Source organism: Cajanus cajan, chromosome 5 (assembly GCF_000230855.2).
Source record: "Cajanus cajan strain Asha chromosome 5, NIPB_CcT2T_4, whole genome shotgun sequence".
Classification (NCBI taxonomy): domain Eukaryota; kingdom Viridiplantae; phylum Streptophyta; class Magnoliopsida; order Fabales; family Fabaceae; genus Cajanus; species Cajanus cajan.
This window is the reverse complement of record NC_138521.1, coordinates 25971819-25984053: the sequence shown is the minus strand read 5'-3', so window position 1 is coordinate 25984053 and position 12235 is coordinate 25971819. Positions and strand designations below refer to the sequence as shown.

At 25.9% G+C, this 12235-nt stretch overlaps 1 long non-coding RNA gene across 1 annotated transcript; it reads left to right on the top strand.

Moving 5' to 3' along the window:
- The first annotated feature begins 9380 nt into the window (after positions 1-9380).
- Positions 9381-11952, top strand: LOC109791677 (uncharacterized). Its single transcript, XR_014433745.1, has 3 exons — positions 9381-9689; positions 10422-10499; positions 10581-11952. It is a non-coding gene; the product is annotated as an uncharacterized LOC109791677 (long non-coding RNA).
- Positions 11953-12235: the final 283 nt, after the last annotated feature.

Below are 12235 nucleotides of genomic sequence, written 5' to 3'. Positions count from 1 at the left end.
CCCACAGGTTTTGTCACTTTTGAATCATGAGTTTAAAGAGAAAACAAATTTAACAATCAAATTGAGTCAGATTTTTTTTTAAGGCGAAATTAACAGCCCTTTAGGAAGGAGGCTATTGGGCCATTCGCTAAAATTAAACATTCCGTTCCTTCGCCTATTTGCCCAAGAAATTATTAAAAAAAAAAAAAAAAAACTCAACTTATTATAAATACAAGCTATTGTTACTATACGATAAAAAAAAAATATATTATTCTATGGTCAAATCAAATTATTTAAAATGCTAACAAATATGGTTTGATCATTAGCGAAAAACAATTATGTCTCATCGTATACGCGTAAGTCTAACCGGGAAAAAGAAAACCTCAAAATATTGTGCCAAAAATGGGGGGAAAACAGCGGACAGAAGTGGCTCTTTAAAAGTACCTGTTACTATCATAACTTGTCCAATTAGTAACTAGAGTGGACTCATTTCTCATAAACACCTGACTTTTCGCTACTGTATAAGGATTTTATTGATAGATTATTTATAAATTTTTTTATATAACTCATCTATTTCGTTTGTAATTACAAATTAACTAGAAATCAAATTTCAAATTCCTTGATTTCTCTCCTCAATATGTGCTTAAAAATACTTATTTATTTATTTATATCTATATTATTAGTATGAAGTATTTACTAATAATTTTATGATGATTGATCTTTTTTGAGAAATCTAATTAATTATTTTTAATAAAGTCTATCTTCTAATCACATTTTTATTCAGAATACTTAAATCTAAAATCTTACATAATTAGACTAAGTTCAGTTTTATTTCTATCAACAACTTATTAATGCTTAGCTTAAAATGGAAAGAGTTTTGTGATTAAAATATTTACAAGTTAAGAAAATGAAAATAGCCTTTGGTTTGAACGGATTCACGTAGAGTGGAATCTTCTCGTTATCATAGATATCATTGCATGCTTTTATACTTGTCTATTTATACTATGGAGTAGTTAAATTAATATTGCTTCTCCGCTATCAAAGTATATCATAGTGAAAAGAAGAAACATGAACAAAGCATGAAGTGAATTAATGATTGTTTACAAAATTCTTTTGTCATGCTCTCTATCCGTTTAAATGTTCTAACTTTTGTGAGCATTTTGAATCGAAAATGATTGCTCCTTGCTTCGATTAAGGGAGTACTACAATTATAATGTATGTAGAAACTGCAACTACCTCATTTTTTGTTATTCTCTCCGTTTTTTGTTACCTTTTTTTGCGACAGACTATAACAACATAATTTCCATGTTAAAGAAAGAAAATAGATATGTTTACATTAAGAACTTTGTTTTGGATTAGAAAATAAATTTCATTGATTCGAAGCTTTACCAAGTGAACAAATGTATGTATATATATATATATGGAGGCTGTTATTAAATGTCAAAAAAAAAACAAAGCAATTACACATGCATATAAGATATATTAATTAATGTAGTCAACAGAAGGAAATACTGAAGTTATTATAGCACAATGAAATTTGCTTAGCAGTCGTAACGAAGAATAAAAGATAACTTTTAAAGTATATAATAAAGTTACCATGTTTTTTTAGGCTAAATTATATTTTTATTTTTTATTATATTTTTTTTATATTTATTTTGATCTTTCATCAGTTAAAATGTTTATTTTCGGTTTTTATTTTTTATATTTGAAACAATATTTAAGTAATTTAAGTGGTGAAACTTGTAACATTAGATTCACTCATCTAAAAACTATGAAATATAATAATGTTCAAATTCATAAGAGTCATAAATTTAGTAAAAATCATGTGAGAAATATATTTGACAAACTATTAGAAAATAATATGAAATTAGATTTTCTGAAAATTTTGATTTTCACCATGTTTATAATAATTGTGATTTGAACTTCAATATAGTTTTCATATAAATGAATTTTATGAGACAAGTTTTAAGTATTGAATTAGTTAAAAAAGGATTCAAAAATGCTAAATTGACTTAAATTTAGAAAATAAAGAACTAAAATAAATGTTTTAAAAGATAAATAACCAAAATAAAGCTAAAAAATATAAAATAAAGAACTAATCATATAATTAAATTTTTGTTGCAACAATAAAGTTACCATGTTAAGATAATACTAATGCTACTTAAATAATCGATTGGTATTTAACCGTTAGTATTAGTGACTTTGTCAACCAAGATATGTTTTGAGAGTTATTGAACCATAAAATATGCATGACAATCTAGGAAATCTATAGTACCCATATAAATATATATGAGAGGCATTGGATGATTAAATTTTAGATTCTTTTAATTTAAACTATTCTTTTTGGGTACATTGACGAAACTAAAAACAAACAAGAACTTAAGAAAGTGAGAACCAGTCACGACTCAAAGCAACAAGAACTTATTCTAGAAAATCAGCCCATTACTTCTCTCACTGGTTACTGTGAGCTGTTAGCAACTTCGTTCCTATCCCTATATATAAGTTCGGAGCCAAGTGACATGCAATTCTCTCTACGAAAGGTTTTTGATTATGTGAAGTGTATTCTTGGGCTGGTGTAGAGTAACCAAATGTTCATCCCATGAGTGAAAAATGTTAACGAATTTGCATGACAAGAGTTTTCATGTACTCACGGTCTCAGTACCTTTGAAGGCCAATTCTCATTGCTAGGAATTTTGCTAGAAAAGGGTATCCTTGTCCTAGAAAGTTCGAAAATCCAAATAGTATAATAGACAAAATTGAAATATCGATGGATTATGAGTCAAACTCCAAATTTTGTCTATATTCTTGCATTTCAAGTTAGTATAAGTTTGAATCTAAAATTCATATTTTTATTGCAAAAAAATTAATTACTTCAAAATAATTATTAGGATACCATAGTAATATCCAAACAATTATACTAAAGTTGTTGTAGAAAACCCTAAACCCTAAAATTCTTTACAACTTAATTTATTTTTTATAAGGGTAATTACGAAATTAGTTATATATATTTGCATTTTGTATTGGAATACCATAATGATTTGGATTGTCGTATCTATAGGGATCCACACAATAATATGTCATTCAACAATAATTATAATTTCAAGTTATAGATTCATTAGACTTTCAAAAATAAAGGTTATCTTAAAATCAAAATTGTAAATGAGATTAATAATCATAAGAAACATTGGAATTAGACTTATCAATCTTCCCTCAAGTATTCAAATGACCAAAACATACATTTTCTCTTTATACATCAATACTATCATCATCGATTCAATTAAACTTCATTAATTTTTTAACCAAAATCTACTTTCTTGAATATCAATCCCTCAAATATTTAGAATAAAAGTTGAGTTAAGCTTCAATGATTAAATGACTAACAGATCTAACTCTATTTCTAGACATCTGATTTATTAAATGCTTATTCATTTTACATTGATATTTAAAGAGTATTTTCTAAAAATTTCAATTCAAAGATCAAGTTATAGGTGATTAGTCCATAACAAGCATGAAAAATAAGAATAAATCATTGATATTGATATATAAAGAGGTGTGTGTATATATAATTCATTAAAATTAGGTGTAAGTCTTAGGGGGGTATATTGGATTATGATTTTAAAGGACTTTTTTAGTTGAAAAAAGTCCTATGGATTTTAAAAGACTTTGCAAGATTTTCATGACTTTTAAAATTTTGTAGGATTCTACAAGACTTTCAATCAGGATTTTAATGGATTATGCAAGACTTTTAAGTTAGGATTTTAATGGATTCTGCGGGACTTTGTGAACTTTGCAGAATTTCATAAATTTTTGACATAAGATAAGAATTCAAGATTTTTTTCATACATTCAAATTTAAAAAGAGTCAAATATAAAAATAAAAAAAAATAATGTTTGGATAAATAATAATAATTTTTTGTAATATCATGTCGTTCTAAATAGAATTCACCCACATATCCATAGCTATACTAGTCCTCCAAACATTAGTATCTTTTCGCTCTTGCTCCTGTGTTTTAATAATAGGCTCAAAATTATGATTTTCATTAACCAGTAATGTTAAAGATGAAGGTTCGTCCATCACTTCAATTGAAAATTCATCATAATGACATTCTTTATGAAGAAAGTTATGTAGTCCCACACATGCTAAAAATTATTCTAAACAACATTTCAATTTTTTTATAATTTGTGGTTTAAAATATTTTATTTATAATTTTATAAATGATTAAAAAAAATAGTGGGACAACTACCCTACTCTCTTATAACTAAATATGTCCCTTCATTTTATATCGGTACTAAAGTAGATATTTACAAACATCAATTGGGAGAAAACAAATATTTGAAATTTGTTACAGGTAAAAAATATTTTTTTTTAATTTTTAATTTCTTTCGATTATTCACTCGTGAAGAAATATTTTTAGTATTGAATTCTAAGATATTGCAATGTGTTATGCTAATTTTCTTTTTTAAAATATAAAAATCTTAATTTCATAATATAAAAAAAAAATTCATAGGGAGAGAGATCATAGTTTTTATTTGAGAGGGTTCTTCTCCCAACTAAGATCTATTCTTATCTCATTCTATTTACAGAAACCCTAACTCAAATTCATCTCCTCGCAAATCCGTCGCTAAAGGTAGTGTTTATTTAGCGAGGAACTTACGCCCTCGCAAATCCCTCGCCAAATTATGAGCCAAAATATAAAAACGAAATTTTCATCTAGCGAGGGAGTTTTCTTGTCGCAAATCCCTCGCTAATGAGTTATAAGTATAGCCCTCGCAAATGCCTCGCAAATGCCTCGCAAATCCGTCGCAAATTAGTGAGGGAAAAGATTTTTCGCTAATCCCTCGCAAATAAGAGATTTCGTTGCTAGTAGAATTTGAAATTCAAGTATTTGTAAAATTTCTTGAAATAGTATAATTTCAAATTTTCCCAAAAAAGTAAGAATTTGAAATTCCTCTAATTTTTTTCTTTTTATTTAACTTATATATATTTTATCTTATTTGTTATCTCTTCATTTTTTTTAATTATTGAATATTTGAAAATATTTTTAAAATTATTAAATATTATCTAATATTAATTTTAAAAATTATTAAATATTATCTAGCATTATCTATTAAATAAAACTATTGATTAAAAAATAAAGTATACAAATTTTTAGACTTAATTTATTGAATAAGAAATTCAATATATAACGTAATTACATTCATTAAATAACTCTTTTAAGAGTTACTTTTGATGTAACTGAATTTTCACTCATATATATTTTTTAAAACACACACACACGCACACACACACATATATATATATATATATATATATATATATATATATCATCATACATTTTAAATATAATTTATATGTTTACAATATGAATTTAGTCCGTATATGTTTTGTTTTCTTAATTATGATAATTTAAAATATTTTTGTTTATTTTGATTTATATATGAATTTAGTCTCTGTAAGTTCATGTTTTCTCAATCTTAGTTCTTTAAATTTTTATCCTTATAAATATGCATTTTTCAAATTTTAGTTCTTTAAATATATATTATAATTTTCTTTCACTTTAGTTCATGTAACTTCGTACTAACAACTAAAAATTAGAAGAAAAAAAATATATACTTATATTGACTAAACTTTGAAAAAAAAAATATTATAAAGATTGAAATTGAGAAAGGATAATCCTATAAGGATTAAAAATAATTTTAAAAAATTGGAAGGATCAACATTAAAAAACTCTAAATTAATATTTAGCTTATATTTCATATATAATATTTGAAAAATTAAAGTAAGCATAAATTATATATATATATATATATATATATATATATTAATCAATTTTATCAAGATATTTGTTAATTTTAGCGAGGGATTTGCGAGGGATCTTTCCCTCTCTAATCCGCGAAATTCTTGTAGTGACACACACACACACACACACACACACATATATATATATATATTGTTCTAATAAATCTAAATAGATTACAAGGTCTTGAAGATCTATAGTTGATTATAGAGATAATGATATCAATTTTAGCTTTCACCTTTCTCTTTTCTTGACGCGTGTTATAAAAAAAATATTACTTAAAAGTTAAAATTTCAAGTGTTTTCTGTGTTATATAACTGAGGAACAATCTCAATTAAATAGACCAAAATAGAGCAAGTCAATTAAAGAGAACGGAGAGAAAAATAGAGCAAGTTAATGATACTATTATTTACGTATAGAAATTTCACCAAATAGGAGAATGGAATGAGAACAGTAATACAGTATTATATATAAGTAGTAGTGTAGTATTATTAACAAAAGAAAAAAAATGGAGAAGAGATGAGCATAGAAAAAAAATAGATGAAAAACTCACTTGAAAATTCTTGAAGCACTTGAAAAGTCACTTCAAACAATCCTCCAAAATCTTATGGGTTTGGATGTGATTGTTTTATGAATTTGGTATTTATAGATACCACTAAAAAGTCCATCAAAATCCCTCTAATACAACAATCCTTTAAAATCCCTATATTTTTGAATACCAATAGATTATTTTTAAGTTGTAAAAAGTCTCAAATGAATATCAATGAATTTTAATGGACTCTTTAAAAAAATCTTTAAAATCCTGATTGGATACCACTGGATTGTTTTTAAGTGACATAAAGTCTTGATTGAATACCAACAAACCTTTTTACTCAAAAAAAAATCTTTTAAAATCCTATGAAATCCTAAACTAATACACCCCCTTATATTTTTAATAACTTTTTATATAGTACAAATTTAACCAATCTAACCATTAAATTATGTAATATTATATTCAAAATTGTATATATCAAATTTCATATGATTTTAACTTTTTTAGACATGTTATCAAAAAATAGATATTTACACATTTTAAATATCGTATTATATGTTAAAATAAAACATTGTAATGGACTACTAAATTATTTTACAACCATATGAAATTTGATATAAATAATCTTGAATATGATATCATATAATTCAATAATTGGATTGATTAAATTTATATTATACAAAAAATTATTAAAGACATAATTAAGATTTGATATAAGATTTTAGACTTATAGTCGGTGTCTACAGATTCTGAATATATATATATATATATATATATATATAAGAGAATGCTAATATACTCCTATCTATTTTTTAGTGGGAGTATGTTAGCAACCTACACCAAAATTTTAGAACAAAAAAATCACTCATTTCTTTTGATTTAGTTAATTCGTACAAAGGATATTATAGTAATTTAATTTAATTTCTAAATAAAATTAAATATTTAAAAAAAGAAATGACTTAATGAATGAAGTTAATAAGAGAGAGAAAATATTTAATTTTTATTTAAAATTAAATTAAATTACTATAATATCCTTTGTACAAATTAACTAAATCAAAAGAAATGAGTGGTTTTTTTGTCCTAAAATTTTGGTGTAGGTTGCTAACATACTCTCACTAAAAAATAGGTAGGAGTATATTAGCATTCCCCATATATATATATATATATATATATATATATATATATATATAAGAAATACATACTTGTATAATAGTAATGTCTTTCATACTCAATCATATGAAGAAAAAAGAAGAGAAGAGAGAGAGTGAAAAAATTACATAAGCTCATTTTATAGGATCTAATTCAAATGCTAAATGCAGCAAGGGATGTACATTTGGCTTTTAGCCAGATAACTCTCACTTAAGCAAGATTCCCTTCAAGCGAAATTACTTCTTGTCCCAAATTTTTCTTAAGCTAGAATTTCTCAACCTAAGCCAAATTGTCTTTTTCCCTGATTCATCTTTCTTCATTTTTAACATTTCTCATCATCTTTCATTCCAATTGTTTATTTTTTCTTCTTTCTTCTTCAATCATACATAAAAAATAATTACTTGATTATAATAATTAATTGTTACAAAACTATAAAATACCTATTACAAATTACTTAAATAAGAATTTAGTAAATTTGGGACAAATGTTAATCTTAAATGAAAAATAATCTTACATTAAATACTTCATTTTATATACTAAAGTAAGTAAAATTGACACATAACAATATAGATGCGGTTAACAATGTCTCAAGAGAATATAATTCAAGTGAATAATTGATGGAGATGAATAAGTGGCATCTAGGAATATAATTTGGAGTAAATATACGATTTGGTTGCCGGTATATAATTTGGTTTTCAACTTTGTAAATTCACTATTAGAATTTCTCTTATTACATGCGATTTTTTCTACGAATTTTTCATAAAATTTGCAAGAAACGTTCCTGCAAATTTTTCTGCGAAATTTTATCTGTAGGTAATACCTTCGTGGATAATATATTTTTACGAATTTTAAAATTCGCAAGAAATTTTCCTGCAAAATTTCTTGCGGAAAAAATCCGCAGGAATGTTTCCTGCAAAAAAAATTCGCAGGAAAGTTTCCTGCGAATTTTTTCCCAAGAAATTTTGCAAGAATATTTTTTACGAAAAAAATTAAAGAAATTACTATAAATTCTTCAACTTTCAAATACTCACAATGAATTCATCCGAAACTTTTGTTTTCATGTCTCCAACATGTGATACATAATCTTTTTAATTACAAGATTGTAGATTATAAGCCTAACACTCAACCTTATAAATCAACTTGTAAGGTAAGTGTTGCCCCCAACTTATATATTCTTTAATTGTTTTATTTTCAATCGATGTGCGACTTGAAGTTTTTTTTAAAATATTAAACTTATAAATTTAAATATTTTTTTTATTTTTCCTGCAGATTCAAATTTGTAGGAAAAGTTACCTGCAAAATTTTTCTACCATTTAGTAAATATTACTTGTAAAATTATTTTTGCAAGAAAATCTGCAAGAAACAAAATAAAATTCTTACATCTGCAAAATTTTATCATAAATTTTTTTTTCTATGATCATTAAAATTGTAGCAAAATTTGTAAAAATTTCTTGTAAATTATTTTTTGTAAAAAAATTTGTAAGAAATATCTGCAAATTATTTTTCGCTAATAAATTCATAAAAAAAATTTGTGAAATTATTATTGTAAGAAAATTCGCAAAAAATTTCTGCAAATATTTTTTTTAGAAAAATTCGTAGGAAAATGACACTTTTCTAGTAGTGATTTCCTTACAAAATAGTCTCTTTTTATTGAAAAAATGTAACAGGATAACCATTTTCTTGAAATCAAACCGTCAATTGAATACGGTGGTGACTAAGACATCATAAATATACATGAGAAAACGTAAAATTATATTTTTTAAAGAAAAAAATTATTAAAAATTATTTAACAAATATATAATGAAAATGATTATGATATAAATTAGTTACTAAAAACCGCATTAGTGACAAAAAAAAACTTACAATGACTATAAGAGTAACAAATTTATCATATACAAGAAAATAGTAAAATCGCGACCCAGAGATTGCGACGGTTATACTATAACCGTCTCCGCTTCAACATTACGACAGTTTACATGGCAGTTCCCATTAACTGTCGTTAAATTGTTAAATATTGAGGCAGTTTAGTAGAGTTGTCGCAATGTATAAAGAATGAGCCACAAAACGAAAAGCTTCAATTTTGTTAGCCCTTGTTTCACTGAAATGCTCCATTTTCACAAAACCCTCCTCCTTCGTTGAGACCGCAACCCACCCCGCCGCACTGCGCACATTGTTGACTACGCTCCTCTACAACACAAGAGTTATTGTGCTCCTCTACAGCACAAAACCCTGGTACATATCTTTTTTCTCTTTTTACCCCCAAATTGCATTTATGTCTCGACTCAAAAACCCCCAAACACGAGAGTCTTTCATAACTGGCCAAACCAAAAATCAGTTTATTTATGTTACAATGCGAGAGGGAGCGAGAAATACACCTTACATTTCATGGTTAGGGTTGCCTTGTTTTCTGATATCAATGTTTAGGGTTTCAATTTACCTTGATTCCCCATGGTGTGAACTGTTCTCAATTCTTCGTAGTGTTCCTTTGTGATGGTTAGTGAATAACAATCTATGTTTTTATGTGTATGATTGAAAAATTTGAGCTTTTTCCTTTCATGTGATGTAAATTTCTGTTGACCCATAAATTAAACGGTGCAAAAGTGTATAACTACCCGTTAATCAGCACTAGACAGACATGCATATGACAGCCAGAACGGTGAGTTCAATGAATATATATAAATATTCCAATAGAATATAGACCACATGCCCACTTTTGTAATAGAATAAAAATATGTTTTAAAGTAGAGTAATACTAATGAGAATATATTTTAGTTTTTAAGAAGATCATTTTCTCATTTTAAATTAAAAAATAGCTTTACATCGAGTGTTGGGTTTGCTTGTTTCCCCATGTGAATTGTTCTGCCTATTTCATGATTGTAGTTTTACAAAGGAGCATCTTAATTTTCTTAGTACTAAACTCATTGATGATTAAAATCTTATTTTCTATTTATTCAACGATGTTAGGTCCTAGTTGTTCAGGAGAATAGTGGACAATTTCAGGGAATTGGAGTCTACAAATTCCCTACTGGAGTTGTTGAGCAGGTAGATGTGTTCAATATCTTTGTTATAAAGAAATAAGGATCTATACTACGTGCATATAATCTACTTGTTCAATTTATGTAGCAAGAGGATATTTGTGTAGTAGCAGTAAGAGAGGTCAAAGAAGAAACAGGGGTAAGTAATCTCATTGCTTTACCAATTAAATATAGATTATTCCTGAAATTAATTATATGATCACGTGTCAGTAAAGTTTACTGTTGTTATAAGCATAATTATTTTGGGTTCTCTCAATTTTTAGGTTGATTCAGAATTTCTGGAGTTATTAGCATTTAGGTAGCATGTTTATATGAATATATTTCAATTCATGTACTAAATGTGATGTTCTAATGATTTAGGTAGCTAGCATTTAGATATTAGCATTTAGGTAGCATGTTTATATGAATATATATTCCACGTATCTTCCACATATCTTTTAAAATGTTCTGTGCTTATGGATAGTAATAAACTAAAAATATCATATTTTTTGTTACTCTTTCCACTGTGAAGGTATCATTTAAAAGCTTGCTCTGCCCATTAAAGTTTTCTCAGACAAAAAATATGTACCATCAATTTGAATTGTTTTCTTTTATAATCCATGTTAGATTAAAAATCATTCATGTATATTTACTTAAACTATATAATGTTAGTGTTAGTAGTAGTTAATTCATGACATAGTATCAAAGGTTTTATGACCATGTACTATCAATGGTGTTAACCACCAAAATTATCCTGAACGTGCAAGAACCATATACCCATTTTTTAAAACTAGTTTGAATCCCATTCATTAATTAAGGTTTAATTCCATTTTAATATTTATTGGCTGCCCTCGGATGGTGTTGGGGATCCAAAATGTTATGCTCAAATAGGGAAGATATCTAATGAGTAAACTATTGACTGTTTGGAAATTTTTAATGTATTTTGTGCCTCAAACACTGGTAATGTAATTAATTTTATGCATGCTAATTGAGTAAGAGTCTAATTTGCATCATTGTTACTTTACCAACACTAACACACAAACAACGCAAATGGCACACACATGTTGAATATCATAGTTCATTAATCAGTTATAAGCATTAATTAGTTATGAAAATAGTCCAATTTGTTTTGGATTCTACTTTTGATTGATAAGGAATGTGTCTCGCTTGCTTTAGTAGTTGGTGATTATTAATTGATATTAGCTATTATATATGCTTTCAATAGGACTTGATTATATAGTTTATTACATAAGAGTGTATTAATAATTTTTTCATTTTTTATTTTAATTTATTAATTAATTATTTATGTGGATTAATTAGTTTGCATAAAATTACGAATATATTTTTTTATTGATTACTTATCACGGGTATATAGACATACTTCATATGTTAAGTTCTTAATGTGATAAATTTTTGTTTTTTTAAAGGTCAGGATATCTTAGTTACGTGAAAGGCGATTTGCCTTATACCTTCATGATTAATCTCTCATACTACATAAATTACACATACATACACACACACATATATATATATATATATATATATATATATATATATATATATATATATATATATATATATGGACCTAGTAACTGTTTCAATTCTATGATTTCCTAATAGATTCTCTTTATTTAGTTATTCGTTTAAATTTGAGATTTTCTATTTATGAAATTAATCTTTGACTTTTAACTTGTAGTTTTGTTATTTAAACATTAAAAAAATGACTACGTATAATAATATTGTATATTAGTATCTTTGTTTTTT